This window comes from Mustela putorius, unplaced genomic scaffold, assembly GCF_011764305.1.
Source record: "Mustela putorius furo isolate JIRA1106 unplaced genomic scaffold, ASM1176430v1.1 tig00004033_pilon_pilon_pilon, whole genome shotgun sequence".
Lineage (NCBI taxonomy): Eukaryota > Metazoa > Chordata > Mammalia > Carnivora > Mustelidae > Mustela > Mustela putorius.
The window spans coordinates 2,826,987-2,844,006 of record NW_025422169.1 but is presented as its reverse complement, the minus strand read 5'-3'; the positions used below and the strand labels follow the sequence as shown (position 1 = coordinate 2,844,006).

The window sequence follows — 17,020 nt, the reverse complement described above, 5'->3', positions numbered from 1 at the left end:
CTCTCTCCGTCTACATCCATCCGACTTGTTCTGTTCTCCGAAGAACCCCAGAGTTTACCCAGTGGCATGACAAGATAATAGGAACATGAACAGCGCTAATTCACGTTAATCTAAGTAACAGGGCTACCGGTGGTGCTTATTCCTAAAAGTGTGCTTTAACCGGGAAAGAAAGGTATGGACAAGGCGCGGAATCCTTCAGTGAGTTCACTGTTCATATTAAACTAACATATATTTATTTATCCTCATAAAAGAAAAAGAGGCTTGATAAATTTTAACAACTTTCAGTCCCCTCCGTATAAAATGCTTTAATGAGAAGCCAGCTGAAAACAAGTCGAGTGGGCCATTTGCTGTAACTCTCCTCGGGGGTGGCGGGGGGAGAAAAGCGTTTCATTAAAACGTGGGTATTTCTGTGAAGGTGCGTCAAACGAATGCAGAAACACACAGAGAACCGAGGAATCTGGTGTCACCACTCACGACTGCACATCCTGCTTCTGTCCTTGAGATGCCTCAGTAACGCCATGAGCCTAAGAGAAATAACTTCCTTCACAATTTAGCTTTGTGACTTGCTACCCCCTTGCAATAGGGAAAAACAGAAAAAAGGCACCAACAAAAAAAATATGCAGAGAACAATTCAAATATCTTTCAAGACTAAACATTGCGTCCCATAAAGCTTGTAGGGCTTACTGTAATGCCTGCCAAACAGTGGTGCCTAGCGACTCAGTACCCCGGGCACATGTGGACACTGACTCAGTGCCTGTGGCCACCTGCGGTACTGACGCAGCACCTGTGGGTATTACCCCTGTGGGGAAGAGAACTCTAGAGGGTGTCCACCATGCAGCTGTCCGGAGTTCTCAAGGGTCAAAGTGTCTTCAGAGGCTTGTTGTAGAACATTGTGAACATCTCTGCTAAGGAGGACATTGGCAAACCAGATGCTTATGATATTGTATTCAGCCCAGGCCACTTCTAGAAACTTCTCCGCAGCACCAACTATCCCCTTCGGTGCAACAGGAAAGAAAGATACATCCTCTCCCTCCCGGATCTTCCTTCCTGCTTCCCCTCCCATCTTATTTCTTCTTTCCCTTTTGTTATTTGTTTGTTTGTTTGTTTATTTTTTGTTTTGTTTGTTTGTTTTGTTTAATTAAATTAATTTATTTTCAGAAAAATGGTATTCATTATTTTTTTACCACACCCAGTGTTCCATGCAATCCGTGCCCTCTATAATACCCATCACCTAGTTCCCCCAACCTCCCACCCCCCCCCGCCACTTCGAACCCCTCAGTTGTTTTTCAGAGGCCATAGTCTCTCATGATTCACCTCCCCTTACAATTTACCCCAACTCCCTTCTCCTCTCTAAGACCCCTTGTCCTCCATGGTATTTGTTATGCTCCATAAATAAGTGAAACCATATGATAATTGACTCTCTCTGCTTGACTTATTTCACTCAGCATAATCTCTTCCAGTCCTATCCATGTTGCTACAAAAGTTGAGTATTCATCCTTTCTGATGGGGGCATAATACTCCATAGTGTATATGGACCACATCTTCCTTATCCATTCATCCGTTGAAGGGCATCTTGGTCCTTTCCATAGTTTGGCGACCGTGGCCATTGCTGCTATAAACATTGGGATACAGATGGCCCTTCTTTTCACCTCATCTGTATCTTTGGGGTAAATACCCAGGAGTGCAATTGCAGGGTCATAGGGAAGCTCTATTTTTAATTTCTTGAGGAATCTCCACACTGTTCTTCAAAGAGGCTGCACCAACTTGCATTCCCACCAACAGTGGAAGAGGGTTCCCCTTTCTGCACATCCTCTCCAACACATGTTGTTTCCTGTTTTGTTAATTTTGGCCATTCTAACTGGTGTAAGGTGATATCTCAATGTGGTTTTAATTTGAATCTCCCTGAGGGCTAGTGATGATGAACATTTTTTCATGTGTCTGACAGCCATTTGTATGTCTTCATTGGAGAAGTGTCTGTTCATATCTTCTGCTCATTTTCTGATATGTTTGCCTGTTTCATGTGTGTTGAGTTTGAGGAGTTCATTATAGATCCTGGATATCAACCTTTTGTCTGTATTGTCATTTGCAAATATCTTCTCCCATTCCGTGGGTTGCCTCTTTGTTTTGTTGACTGTTTCCTTTGCTGTGCAGAAGCTTTTGATTTTGATGAAGTCCCAAAAGTTTATTTTCGCTTTTGTTTCCTTTGCCTTTGGAGACATATCTTGAAAGAAGTTGCTGTGGCTGATATCGAAGAGATTACTGCCTATGTTCTCCTCTAGGATTCTGATGGATTCCTGTCTCACATTGAGGTCTTTCATCCATTTTGAGTTTATCTTTGTGTACGGTGTAAGAGAATGGTCGAGTTTCATTCTTCTACATATAGCTGCCCAGTTTTCCCAGCACCATTTATTGAAGAGACTGTCTTTTTTCCACTGCATATTTTTTTCTGTTTTGTTGAAGATTATGTGACCATAGAGTTAAGGGTCCATATCTGGGCTCTCTACTCTGTTCCACTGGTTTATGTGTCTGTTTTTATGCCAGTACCATGCTGTCTTGGTGATCACAGCTTTGAAATAAAGCTTGAAATCAGGTAACGTGATGCCCCCAGCTTTATTTTTGTTTTTCAACATTTCCTTAGCAATTCAGGGTATCTTCTGATTCCATACAAATTTTTGGAATATTTGCTCCAGCTCTTTGAAGAATACCGGTGGAATTTTGTTCGGAATGGTATTAAAAGTATAGATTGGTCTAGGCAGTATAGACATTTTAACAATGTTTATTCTTCCGATCCAAGAACATGGAATGGTCTTCCATCTTTTTGTGTCTTCTTCAACTTCTTTCATGAGTGTTCTGTAGTTCCTCGAGTACAGATCCTTTACCTCTTTGGTTAGGTTTATTCCCAGGTATCTTATGGTTCTTGGTGCTATAGTAAATGGAATCGATTCTCTAATTTCCCTTTCTGTATTTTCATTGTTAGTGTATAAGAAAGCCACTGATTTCTGCACATTGACTTTGTATCCTGCCACGTTGCTGAATTGCTGTATGAGTTCTAGTAGTTTGGGGGTGGAATCTTTTGGGTTTTCCATATAAAGAATCATGTCATATACGAATAGAGAGAGTTTGACTTCTTCATTGCCAATTTGGATACCTTTTATTTCTCTTTGTTGTCTGATTGCTGTTGCTAGGACTTCTTTTTTTTTTTTTTTTTAAGATTTTATTTATTTATTTGACAGAGAGAAATCACAAGTAGACGGAGAGGCAGGCAGAGAGAGAGAGAGGGAAGCAGGCTCCCTGCTGAGCAGAGAGCCCGATACGGGACTCGATCCCAGGACCCTGAGATCATGACCTGAGCTGAAGGCAGCAGCTTAACCCACTGAGCCACCCAGGCGCCCCTGTTGTTAGGACTTCTAATACTATGTTGAACAAGAGTGGTGAAAGTGGGCATCCTTGTCTTGTTCCTGATCTCAACGGGAAGGCTGCAAGCTTTTTCCCATTGAGGATGCTATTTGCTGTGGGTCTTTCATAGATAGATTTTATGAGGTTCAATAATGTTCCCTCCATCCCTATACTTTGAAGCATTTTAATCAGGAACGGATGCTGGATTTTGTCAAATGCTTTTTTTGCATCAATTGAGAGGACCATGTGGTTCTTCTTTCTTCTCATATTAATTTGTTGTATCACATGAATTGATTTGCGAATGTTGAACCATCCTTGTAGCCCAGGAATGAATCCCACCTGATCATGGTGGATAATCTCATCTGTCTTTAAGACTGACAACATACAGCGCTGGTCTTAAGGAAACACATGAAGCAAAGAAACGCGGAAGCAGCTGTGGAATGGTATGTAGGGAAAGCACGGCCCTGAAGGACTCTGTGCACATCGCAGCTGACCCTGGGAAATGCCTCGTGTCTGGGAAGACTGCACTGCTGAGCGGTCCCAGCAAGGGGCAGGAGGAACTCTCCGTGCATCCTATGACCACACTGCCCTCAGAGCCCAGGGACACACAGTTTACTTCCAGCGCCAACACCTTCAGTTGCTGACAACGGGATCAAATCATCAAATACTGACATAGAAGGAGAAGAAAGTCAAGTACACCCCACGGCTGCCCAGTGGCTCACTGTCCCGGCCACCTGCCCGGAGAACAGGATGGAGACTCCTTCTGAAATCTCCGGAGCTCGCTCCCACCTTTTACAAAGTCAGATCCAGAGCACAGCCAGAAGCCGGGCCCTGGGACCCGCCACGGGGCTCACGCTTTTCGCTGCCACACATTTCACAGTAGCTGGGCATTTTCATTAGCTCCAACTCAGCCCTAAAATCAAAACTTCTGTTTGGAATTACTTCCCTCTCTTGACTGTACCAAAGTGGCATCAGAAGCTCACAGAGAAGTGCCGTGAAAATCCCAGGCCCAGGACCTGCACGGCGTGTTCCCAATCGTGAGTGGACCACAGCAAGAACCGAGACCTAGACCGACAGCGACCTGAGGTGAGAGCATTGTTGTGTCGCGGGGAGGATAAGGGGATGTTCCACTGCTCTTCATAGATACAGCCATGCCGCTCAGCTTCCCCTAACAAGGACCGTCCCGAGGCCAGGGCTTCTGGGCTGACCTGCGGAATTCAGTCTCATTTGCTGACCGCCCCACTCAGCCATGGACTACATCCCCCTCTCTGAAGCGCCAGGAACGGCGGAAGCACAACCTAGAACTTGGCTTCGAGGAATTTACCAGCAGAGATAAGCAGACAGGGGGCGCCAGACAGTTAAGCGTCTGCCTTCGGATCAGGTCATGCATGGTCCCAGGGTCCTGGGATCGAGTCCCACATTGGGCTCCCTGCTCAGCGGGGAACCTGCTTCCTCCTCTGCCTGCCATACCCCCTGCTTGTGCTCAAGAAAGAAAGAAAACAAAGAAAGAAAGGCAGACAGATAAAAACTCAGAATAGTGTAGAAGGGTTACCATAAGCTATGCCGGGTGTGGGGTTGGAGCAGGAGGAAGAGGGAGTGAGGGTTTAAAGGGGACGGGGTTCCAGCTTGGGAAGATGAGAAAGTTCTAGATGGTGATGATGGTTGCACAGCAGTGTGAACGAACTTGATGCCACAATTATACACTCAGAAAGGATCCAAATGGTAAATTTTATATGATGTAATATTTTACAATAAAAAAAAAATCAGAAAAATAAAAACACTACCCAATGTCCTGAAATCCAACCATATTACACTGCCTTAGGAAGCATGAAATAAAAACATAGCTTGGAGCGCCTGGGTGGCTCGGTCGAGGAACCGTCTGACTCTTGGTTTCAGCTCAGGTCATGATCTCAGGGTCCTCAGATGGAGACCTGCATCAGGCTCCATGCTGGGCATGAGGTCTGCTTGAGATTCTCTCCCTCTCCCTTAACCCCTCCTGCTCATGCTCTCCCCCACCCGTCTCATATATATTAATAAATTTAAAAAAAAAAACAAACCCACAGCTCAGTGATGAAACCTGAAAGCAGCTTTACCTGCTGACCCCACCCACCACATGCTTCTGGATAAAGCCTGCCCTGCTGGTTGCTACAAAGATCTTGCACAAGCAAACTTCATATAAACATCTCTTTTCTCAAAAAAGGAACAGCCTTGAAAGCATGTTCAGGAATACAGAGATATATATAAACGATACAGAACATTCCACATTTGCTTAGAAAGGGAATCCATCCGCTCTGGTGTGTAGGATGTGTGGTACCCTACAAATGAGCTCAATTTGGGTCCAAATCAGAAATAACGCTTTTAGCATAACAGGAAAAGGATACTACATTCTTAGTACTAGACACTAACAAGGGATTAAACCTGAAAGCGACGGGCTAGTGATTCTGTGCTACAACCTTCTAATGGGATTGTTTTAGTGACTACATCTGTACTCAAAGCATTTGTGGCCACCGTGCCTTATGGCGTAATGCATAACTAGCCCTTTTCTGAGAGCCCCTCGATCACTACAAAGAAAACACCTCGAAGGGAAAACAAACACTTCCTTAATGAGTATTGCACCTGCTGGTGTGAAATATCAGGCAAACACATACGAAAATTAAAGTACTTAATTCGACCCATCTTCATTCACTCAGTTCCAACAGTTCTAAAACTCCTAAATCATTTGCAAATGAAATATTGCCTTGAAATAATAAAAGTGTAAAATATGCTCATGAAGTCATTAAATTAGCCTATTTTCCCGCATAATTATGTTTTACTTTTCTCCTCACTAATTTCTTTACACTAGAATTAGCGTGAATTCTATTTGAATACAATAGCAGTTCCTGGCTCACGACAAGAGTTTTACAAATAGGAGAAGCGCAGAGCTGAACGCAAGCAGGACCCGCCTGGCCGGGGAAAGCCTCATCAGGACTCAAGGGCCGGAAGGGCAGAGCCGCAGACACATGCTCTAAAGCCACTTTGGCAGAAGGTTGTGGTTTATCTTGTGTTGTATCAGTAAATTAAAATGGTGTCGCCATTAGGCAGGAAAGTAAGGGGTAGCTGGAAATCAGACGGAAAGAACTACCGGGAGAGTGATGATCACAGGAACGGAGGTAGTCGAGAGAAAAAGGAGCCACCGAATGAGCAACGCAATCATTCACGACAAGTCCCCAGGAAGAGACACCTGAAGGAGGTAACAGGAGGGTTTCCGAGACCTGAAACTGCACCTTCACAACAGAGGACAAAGACGAAGTCTCGGGGTGGACGGGGTGGGGAGGACACGAGACAGAGAATATCAGATGAGGAAAACTCCAGAACACAGACAGACAGCGCACCCTGTGGTGTCAACTGTGTGCAGTGCCGACGTCGGAAGGACTTTCTCTGTCCTGCTTGATTAATCCAGGGAAAAAGAGAAGAGTCCCGGTTCTTTTCCGCTGATAATATGCACCCTGACAACACGTACAATGAAATAATATGTGCACTGATTTAGACACGCAGCTTTTCTCTCTGTTTCATTAACAGATAGTTTATCGGAAAGCTTGCAAATATTCCAAATGACTCAAGCGTCCCATGGTGTGGGCACCTGTGATGAGGGCCAAGGATAGAAAACAGAGACTGTCCGCTTTCAGAAGAAAAGCTATCTTTGCCAGGTCATCTGTTTTAAGGCCCGGGTTCCTGGGCCCTCAGAGCCCCAGCACCCACTCCAGCATGACGGGGTCCCCATATCTATGCTGAGGACAAGGGGTGGTGACTTTCACACCGAGAATGCCAATTACTCGAGTTCTTAGTTCATTTCAAGTTCTATCTTGCAATCCTTTCTAGAATACAAACCCTCACCAGCCTGGACCCCCACGCCACGCCATCTCACAGGTCTAAGACCACAGCAAACTCTGCTGAGCTGTCCCTTGTCTCTAGAGTTTTCCGCTGATGTTTTGGACACTTTGGTGTTTCTGTATCCAAGTCCTCCACACGAACAGTCCTAAACCAAGCCAACTCCTTCCATTGTCTCCCACAGTCCAATGGCAACAATGGCTATAAAGAAAGGCCAGCAATAAACATTGGAAAAAATAAAATAAAATTTTGAAAACCTGGCTTGTCCTGCTGAGGGCTAACCAGTGAGGAAATCTACAAAGTGGGAAAGTGAGTTCAGCAGCAGATGGAGAGGGAACTTACCCCTACAGAATCACTTTGGAATGCTGCAAACCCAGGACCAAAGTGCACACGAACTGCCCCAGAATTACATGTTCTTAAGATGGAACATCTCCTCCCTGCTCCCTGCTAAGCTTGCCCTCCCCCTCTCTGAAATAAAAATAAGTAACATTTTTAATAGTTAAGCCTCCGACTCTTGATTTCAGCTCAGGTCATGATGTCAGAGTCATGAAACGATGCCCTGCATCAGGCTCTGAGCTCAGTGGGGAGTCTGCTTGAGCTTCTCTCTCCCTCTCCCCCTCCCTGAATCTCCACCCCCCACCCCTGCTCGTACTTTCCCTAACCAAAAAAAAAAAAAGAATAAGTTAGTTGATTAAAAATAATAATATTTTTCACAAGGTAACTGGGAGAGAGTACAAGAATTCTTTAACAACTGGCCTAGTAGACAAATGAAATTCATTCAAGGAACCAGGAAGACTCAGCACAGCCAAAGGCCAGTTTCAAAGCCTCTAGATAGACTAGACTCAACTTTCCTGCAAAGAGAACTTCTGGATACATGGCAACTCCATGCTTCCCACTCCTAAAACTGTCTCTAAAGGAAAACAATTAAAAATAACTACGTCAGGGGGCACCTGGCTGGCTCAGGCAGTAGAGCATATGACTCTTGATGTTGGGGTCATGAGTTTGAGCCCCATGTTGAGTACAGAACCTACTTGAAAAAATAAAATAATAGTAACCACCATATTAACACATAATCAATTCACTCTAGATGTTGGATGTTGATCCCAAGACAATGCCTGACCTTCTTCAGGGCTTACTGCTACCTCTGCTCACCCCAGCAAGAGAGCCAAAAGGCTCCTATCACATAGGACAGGATTAGTGCTAACTCGCCAGGACATCTGAAAATGCGTAACACGGGAACTCTACAGCTGTTTGGTAACACAAAGCGACTTTTATCACAGAAGTTTAACTCAAAACAACCACAATTAAATCTGACGTTCATCCTGGGTCTCCCAATGGAAGAAAAATGGAAGTTCACAGCTCTTAACTCATCATAAAATATAATAAAAATAGCATTCCTTTTGTTTTGCGTTTTGGGGGCAGCAGGGAGGTGATGATCTGTTTTTAATTTTTATTAATCCAAAAATTTTGAAGAACTAGACTACATTTCACTTCCAATAGAAGAATATTTTTTTAAAGATTTTATTTATTTATTTGTCAGACAGAGATCACAAGTAGGCAGAGAGGCAGGCGGAGAGAGAGGGGGAAGCAGGCTCCCCGCTGAGCAGAGAGCCTGATGCGGGGCTCGATCCCAGGACCCTGAGATCATGACCTGAGCCGAAGGCAGCGGCTTAACCCACTGAGCCACCCAGGCGCCCCTAGAAGAATATTTTTAAACAAATATGTGGTTCTACTTTGTAAAAACCATTTTGTAAATAAAAAGTCTTGCAATCCCCATAGCTTCTCAATTACTCTGTACAAGCCTGCGCAGAATTATCCATTAGAGACACTTACTGAAATACATACAAATGACATAACAAGAAGGCTAATTATTGCTTCAGAAACAATACAGGCTGGCGAAATGGGTGGGAGTATTGATTTTATAAGGTTGGCTTTGAATTGACCATGATCGATGTCAGGCAATGGGGAGATTGGGGGTAGGGGCAGTCACCACGTAGATCATCTACTTTGGGGTATAAGGAAATTTCCCACAATAAAAGAGTTGTAAAAGCAGAACAGGAAGAGTATTTTGACATTCATTAGGAAAAATAAAAGTTGCAAACCACAGCAAGTAATGACTAGAGCTCCAGATTTTAGCAGAATGTGCCAACATAGTGTTGAGAAGTTGACGACTTTGGGCATTAATTATTTTTGTCTTCTTAAACCTACCTGGTCCGCAGCTCACTGTCTCATTAAAATGGATCAGTGTGGAGGTACCAAGCCTTCCCAGTAGGAGAACCTCAAAAACTAATAGCCAACTGGTACTAATCTAAAGGGGAATCCCATACAAATCAATTTATGACTGAAAACTACGAAAATCATGTGTTCAGATCACATTTCTTAGCCTATTACCAACACGATATGGTGCACCCTTAAATGTGCATCCTGAACAAATCCATTTGCATACACAGTGGAATGGGGAACTCAGACTACCATTCTAGAATATTCTGAAGGGAGTGAGAGACTACAAGATTAAGATATCAACAGTAAGTCTTCCAATCAAAAACATATGTAAGTGTATATACCTAACTCCAATTTTAAGAAAAAGTAATCATCACTGTCCTATGTCATTTGTTTTATCCAAAACTACCAGGAAACCATACTTAAAAGACCCAAGATATAAACTACTCTAACACAAATTAAAAGTAAAAGCAGTATTACCCATAATACAATGTCTTCGGGAGAATTACAATAGCGTTCGTTGGGGAAAAGGAAGAGAGAGATGTGTCGGGGGTTAAAAAAAAGAACACAATGCCAGAACCTTCCTATATAAGAAAACCAACACTGATTCAGGCAGAACAAGCTTATAATTCTGATTTAGGATCATACTAGTAAGGCCATGGGAAGTTTCAGGTAAAGGAGCAGAAAATGGGACTCCACGTCCACAACTCCTCTAAGCTCTTGGCAGGGTTGTCATAGTTTCCTGAAAATTCAGTAAGAAGAAAGGAGAAAATGTTCACTCTTAATAGTATTCTCATCCACTGACCCAAATACCATCCACCAACTGGCAATTATTCATACGCTTCCGGTAAGAAGCCATGGCAGGTTTTCATGTGACTACATTAGTCCAGGGCTCTTGGTGGGACTCCTGTGCTGTGCGCACCTACATGGATCTGTCCCTGCCCAAGGCTCAAGTCTTAGGCACTTTTGCCTTCATGGGTCAGGAACATGAGACCAACATGTGGGTGTGACATCTTGAAAGAAAAGAGGGCACGAAGAAAGTTCTCTGGCTGTTTCATCTGTAATTCATACTTAAATTTTTTATGAGCTCTGGCACACGGATGATAGAAGAAGGATGGAAGGGATCTCAGGCAGCAAAATCAGCAGCAAAAGAGGACCCCCAGGGAAAGAGAGGGAAGACAGGGGAGGGGTGGACAGGGAGGCAGGGCCAGGAGGTCCCCGGAAACAAAATCGTCCCAGCAAGAGGCGGAAAGTAGAAAATCGCGCTTCCCCATCCGTGAAGACTGGGCCAACTTATAAAGGATAATTTCCAGATTCTGGAGCTTGCAGGTTCCCCAGACCTTTCTAAAAGTCGGAGTCCCTTCAAGACCACTCCACGTAGACCAACATAAGAAAATCAAAGCTTAAGGTGAAGTATCTTCAAAACTATTTTTGACACCCTTTATTCTGAGGCCAAGTCTACAACCGCCAAGTGATGGATATCAATGAGGATGCTGCCATGGATCCCGAAGACACGGACGTCCAAGCCTGCCCTCTCCGCTCGCCCATCAGACACACCAGCCAAACGTGGTGCTCAGTCTTTGCGTAAATGGCCCTCAGCCCCTCAGCCCCGGGTTTCTCACAAGGAATCCCATGAAACGACTGGAATGTAATCTGATCAGGTTGGAAGCTTCAACCACAGTTTACAATCCTACTTTGAGCCCCGAGAGACAGTCTGCTTAAAACCACTGACGCTACTGAAATCGGAACGAGTCACCACTACCCGGCTAAGCACTACACCCTTACCGTGTTCCAGAGCAAGAATAAAGGCTTCGAACAGCTGAACTCTGTCGTCTTCACGCCTCAAACTCCCCATTCGACACTAAGGACCCAAATGGCCAGAGCTGCTGGCCGAACTTTGAGCCTCATATTTGACGGTACAACATCATAGAACATACATCCTGTGACCTTCGCTTTTTTCTCTTTGTGCAAAGTAACTCAATCAAACTGTTGCTTGTTCTTCTGTCTTTCGAGACACGTGCAGGATCTTCTTGTCCATCGTATGTTCTAAAATGATACAATGCTATGTCTGGGGGCCGGGGTTGGGGGGACAGGGAGCTCCTTTTATCCCCACAGGTTCATCTTAAATAGTTAAAAACACTGAATTTGTGAGTGAGGGTATTTTGCAGGCTATAATAAGACACCGCAAATTTTTAAAACAAGCCTTTTAGAACTGCTGGTCTCTTGAAAATACTAAACTGATAAGAACAGATACGACACTCGATCTGAGCCAAAAGGCCAAGAAGCGATGTCTCTTAAAGATATTGTACACATATTAACCGATAAACTCAAGCTTATGAAAACAGGATTTGAAAAATGAAAAATGGAATCTAGGCCCAATATGACACATTTAAGCACAGAGAAATGCAGAAGTAGTAAGTGATTTTTTTCTGCCCCAGATTGGGGTATACCTTAAAAGCACAGTAAAGAGTATTGCTGGTGTACCCCAACTGTGAGAAAGGCAATCATATCGTGGGCCATCAGTCTCTTTAGAAGTTAACAATACAGGGGAGAAGCACATATATTAAATCAAGAGCAAATGCTACAAGGTAGAAATTTAAGATACTTTATCACCTATAGAAAATGCATTTTTACTCCCAAACGGGGAAAAAAAAAAAAAAAAACAGTTTGGTTTGGTTTTATGTTTCCAGCACTTTTACATTTTCCTTGAGACATTTGGAAAGATGAAATAGTTACCCTCAAAAAAGTGTTTGTTAGCTAAATGCATTGTAGCAGACACTGTGGTCTGTCCCTGAAGGCCATTTTTCCCCTTATTTCTCTTAGCAAAAGCAGCTTCCACACCTGGGGAGGTTCAGCTACAAAGCTGGGCTCCCCAGCTGCGGACCACATCTGCCACCCTCCTTTGCAATGGGGGATGGTGATGTGCTGAATTCTGGCCCACGGAAGGTGAGCAGCAGGTCCGGGACTCTCTCCTGTGTCTTTCTTGCTGGGAACACGAAGGAGACTGGAGTTTCCATCACCCAGTGGTGCTGAGGTCCCCCATCCTGAACCACTCACCCCTGGCCTATTGCCGGAAGGAGGGACAAGCTTCTAAATGACCGTGAGCCACAGTATGTGGGGGGTCTTTTTGTAACAGACATTTAAGCTGTATCCTGATACATAAACCATGCGATCAAGGACCTCAGATGTGCTATAAAGCCAAAATCCCCAGAGACTAAAAATGGGAAAGAAAAAAAAATAAAGGGGCCCATGAAAATGAGAAGAAAAAATCAATCATAACCCAATCCCTGTGCTTCTAAAAACCATTTAAATCTTCATAACACAGTTGACCCTTGAACAACGTAGGGTGTCAAGGCAGGTAATGGGGGGTGACGGGAGCCGACCCTCTGTGCAGTCAAAATCCAAATACAACTTCTGACTCCCCCAAACTTAACTACTAACAACAGCCTACCATTACTGACAACATAAACTGCTGATTAACAAATCCTTCGTATATGTACGTACGTTAAATGTAATCTATAATGTATCCTTAAAGTCATTTAGAGGGGCACCTGGGTGGCTCAGTGGGTTAAAGCCGCTGCCTTCGGCTCAGGTCATGATCTCAGGGTCCTGGGATCGAGCCCCACATCGGTCTCTCTGCTCAGCGAGGAGCCTGCTTCCTCCTCTCTCTCTGCCTGCCTCTCTGCCTACTTGTGATATCTCTCTCTCTGTCAAATGAATAAATAAAATCTTTTTTTAAAAAAAAGTCATTTAGAAAAGTGTAAGAAAATGTATTTATGATACTGAACTGTATATATCAGAAAAAAACAAGAATATGTACGTATAAGCGGACCTGTGCAGTACAAACCCGTCGAGATCAAGGGCCAACTGTACTTTTAGGAAGCCGTATTCATACGCAGGCAAAGTCAACCTATATTCCTCTAAATGTGAAAGAAAACATGCTTTTGATAGCAGAAAGACGAGTTACACTGAGAAGCTGAATAGGCAAGCGTTTCAAAAAAAAATTAAATTTAATCTAATATACTGCACTTAAATATTTGTTAAAGAGCTGCTGCCAACTACGCTAATAGAACGTTTCATTGACACTTATTTGCCAGTTGGTTATTTATGTGAATGTCCTTCTGGCAGAAATGCTTTGCAGAACTCCAACCTGGCAGGCCCCAGAAATACATACACTTTACTGAAAGGACCATTAACGGGACTTATAAATCTAAAACTCCATGTACATTAGGGATCTAACATTAATTTTGATGGACTAACAAATTACACATTAGATGTACAGATGAAGAATGAAAAAAATGGTGCTTTATTCAGTTCAAAAAACAAATCTGGGATTCAGTATCACTCCCAATAACATTAAACAAGGTATATAAATCATCCTTTAATCTCTGAAGGGCCATAAAACATTTAAACCAGAAAATAGGCTTTAAATTTTATTTTCTTTGGAGATTTTCGAAGAGTTTTGTTTTGATTCTGTTGGAGGGTGGTGGAAAGTTGGTGTGGGTTGGCAAATTATTTTGCTTTATGACAGTCTCAGAAGATATTCATCATAGAATTTTCTAAGAAATAAGCTGGTCAGATACTAATGACTTCACATAACTATCTAGCGTGAAAAAAAATCATTAAAGATGATTTTAATGGCAGTAACTCCTTTCTATGGTCCACGATGGGCTTTTGGGGGCTATTAGTCACCATTGTGTAACGACATCAAACGGGCTTTTTAAAAAATATGCATTGTTTAATCAACAATGCTTAAGCAGCTCTGTCGGCTGGTCGGAGACAACCAGAAAAACAATAATTACGAAAACCCTAAAATCACACTTCTCTTCAGTTCTGCAGCACTTCCCTCTGCTTAAATCTCTTCAGAAACAGAAAATTCCCAGTAGCGGAACGTCTGTGAATTCTTGCTCCGTACCCGCAGAACGTTTGAAAAGAGGAAGAGTTGGGCCATGTGTTTGGGGTGCTCCTTCCATCCTCAGAGCTGTTGTACGTGACGAGATCCGTGCTCACCTTTGACAACTTCTTTTTTAAGAAATGCTTGACACAAATTCTTTTCACAGAAAAGACCACCTCTACAACCCACAGACCATATCTGGCCTGCTCTGAATGCGAGCTCTTGGGTACGTCGTGTTCTCAAACACGGGGACGGACGCTCTACCTGGGCATTTCACCAGCGTCCAGACCTCGGGGTCTGCACGAGGGGTGACGTGACGATCGCCACGCTGAAACCCACAGAGGAGACGGTGACAAGAGGGAGCAAAGCAAGCCCTGGACAGCCACGCGAAGACACGGAGGAACCTTAAGTGCAGATCACTGGACAAGGAACCAGGTGGGAAAGGCCACCTACCGTACAGTTCCAGCTATCGGACGTTCTGGAAAAGGGAAGACCGTGGAGACAGTCGGCAGAGCAGTGGTGACCAGGGCTTGGAGAGGGGGCTGGGGAGGAATGAGTACGTGCAGCGGAGAGGGTTTTCTGAGCAGTAAAACTGCGTCATGGGATGCTCTAGATTACGGTATCCTTGCCATGAGGGAGCTGTCCGACAGAAGGTACCGCCCCCTCCCCAAATGAACCTCAGTGCCAGCTGCGGACTTTCCATGACGACGCAGGTTCATCCATGTTACAACGAGTGGGGAGACACTCGTGCTGGGGGAGGCTGTCCGTGTGCTGGGACAGGGAGTGGGTCGAACCCTGTTACTTTCCCCACAATTTTGCTGTAAACCTAAAAACTGCTCTTAAAAAATAAAGTCAGGTTTTTTTAAAGCACCAGACACTCAAGATCCTCAGGCCAGGGGCTCCTGAGCCCTCCCCACCTCTCCGATCCCCAGCTTTCCCCCGGCTCTGACATCTCAAGAATCTAGAAGGTAGGACCCTCCCTCCCCACCGTAACCCCCTCCTTGAAACTGGAACAGCAGAGAGACTCTTCCCCAACCTCAGAGAGGTCAAGGTGAAAATAACCAACACAAAATGCCACTCCATCCGTAAACGCAGCAGCTGCCCAGCTTCTGGACATCTGATGAAGTCCTCGGCACCGTTCCCAGGGTCCAATCCCCACCTCCGGCTCTGGTGTGGTTCCAGGACCGCCACCCAGGACGCACAGCAGGCAGAACCAATGACAGGCTAAGGCCACAGGACACCATCTGGGTGCTCGCCAGCTTCAGGTCTGCCCTTTGTATACCCCTCTGCTTTCCCCAGACCCTTAGACGGCATCACCGGACGGCCATCCTGCTCTTCACCGATCTAAGACACGGTGTTTCAAAGACCAGCTGCTGTCAAAGCAGAAGTCACCCAGCTTCTAGGATGCCTCTCTGGGGAAGCACTTCTCAAAGAGGAAGAAGGCTCAGAAGCCCTCTCATGGGTACATCCCAAAAGGAAAACATACCACTCAGCTCAGGACCCTCGAGCCCAGGCCTGACTGCTAGGACACACACGGCCCCATCCAAGTTCCCTTCACTCAAGTCACCCATGTGGGGTCCCAGAAGCATCATTTATGGCTCCCTCCTCCTGCCTCAGGGGGTCTACCCTGTCAGTGGGTTAGGCCAGCCCTGACCTTGACCTGCTATATTTCCCAGTCCGGTGTCCAATCTTGCTGTAGGTTCTAGATCTGTCTTCCACAGGGCCCATGCTACTGCCCAGAGTCTTGCTTTGCTCTGGCCAGTCCCAGGCCCCAGGCCTGGACCCGTGACCGGGACTTCCCACGTGGAGTCTCCATCCACCGCGTCTCAAGAGAGAGCGGAACAGTCACAAGCCCACCCCACCTCAGAACTCACCCAGTCGCACAGCAGGTCAGCCTGGTTCTCGATCGTGACAGCTGCCCCCGGCAGGTGTCCCCAGCCCATGCTCCGTCTGAGCATGGGCCCGGGCCCCTCGCTCCTTCCCCAGGCGACTCTGTCAGCCACCAACAAAACAGCTCACCTCCCGACGTCTCAAAACACAAAACTCATTAAAAGGGATGGTGTGTGCACCAGGTCGATGCCCCGAGGCTGTGCTGTCTTAGGGCTGCCCCGTGTTTCGGGGAGACAGACTAAGGGCTGTTTTACAGGGGGGGCTCGGCGCTCGTAGAAGAGGTCTAATCTCCTTACAATAATGACACATTCGACTCAGAAAGCGCCTGTCCATCAGAGAGAAGCACCTCTTTGCTCCTTATTCCCCCACACTGCATCCCTCTGTAGCCACCTGCTTACTAGATACAAAATAAATGTAAGACCTGCCTGAGCACTGAGAGTCCTATAAATCAGTTACTCGGGCTTTCCCGAATGAGAGCGGACACTTTGCTGTACATCGACCCACCATCTCCGGAACCTGTGGACGGGCCACTTGCTCCGCGGTAAGCGGCATTAGCTAGCCCTTGCTGCCTAGTGGGCGAGATGCCCCCTCTCCCCAGATCTTCTCCCTTCTCCCTTGCGATCGGGCTGTCGGGCACCACTTTTCTGCAACCCAAGTGTGTATGACCACGGCCCTCCTCCCCGCTTCGAGCCACTCTTCCAGGACGCGCCAGGCCTCCACGCGAGTTCAAAAGGCTCTTTAGTAAATAATATG

General features: G+C 45.3%; 1 protein-coding gene and 1 pseudogene across 4 annotated transcripts in view; both read right to left on the bottom strand.

Moving 5' to 3' along the window:
* SFMBT2 (Scm like with four mbt domains 2) overlaps nt 1-17,020 on the bottom strand; it is a 229,218-nt gene that overhangs the window by 166,511 nt on the left and 45,687 nt on the right. The gene's annotated exons all lie outside the window — the stretch shown is intronic.
* Nucleotides 11,594-11,772, bottom strand: LOC123389800 (annotated as a pseudogene).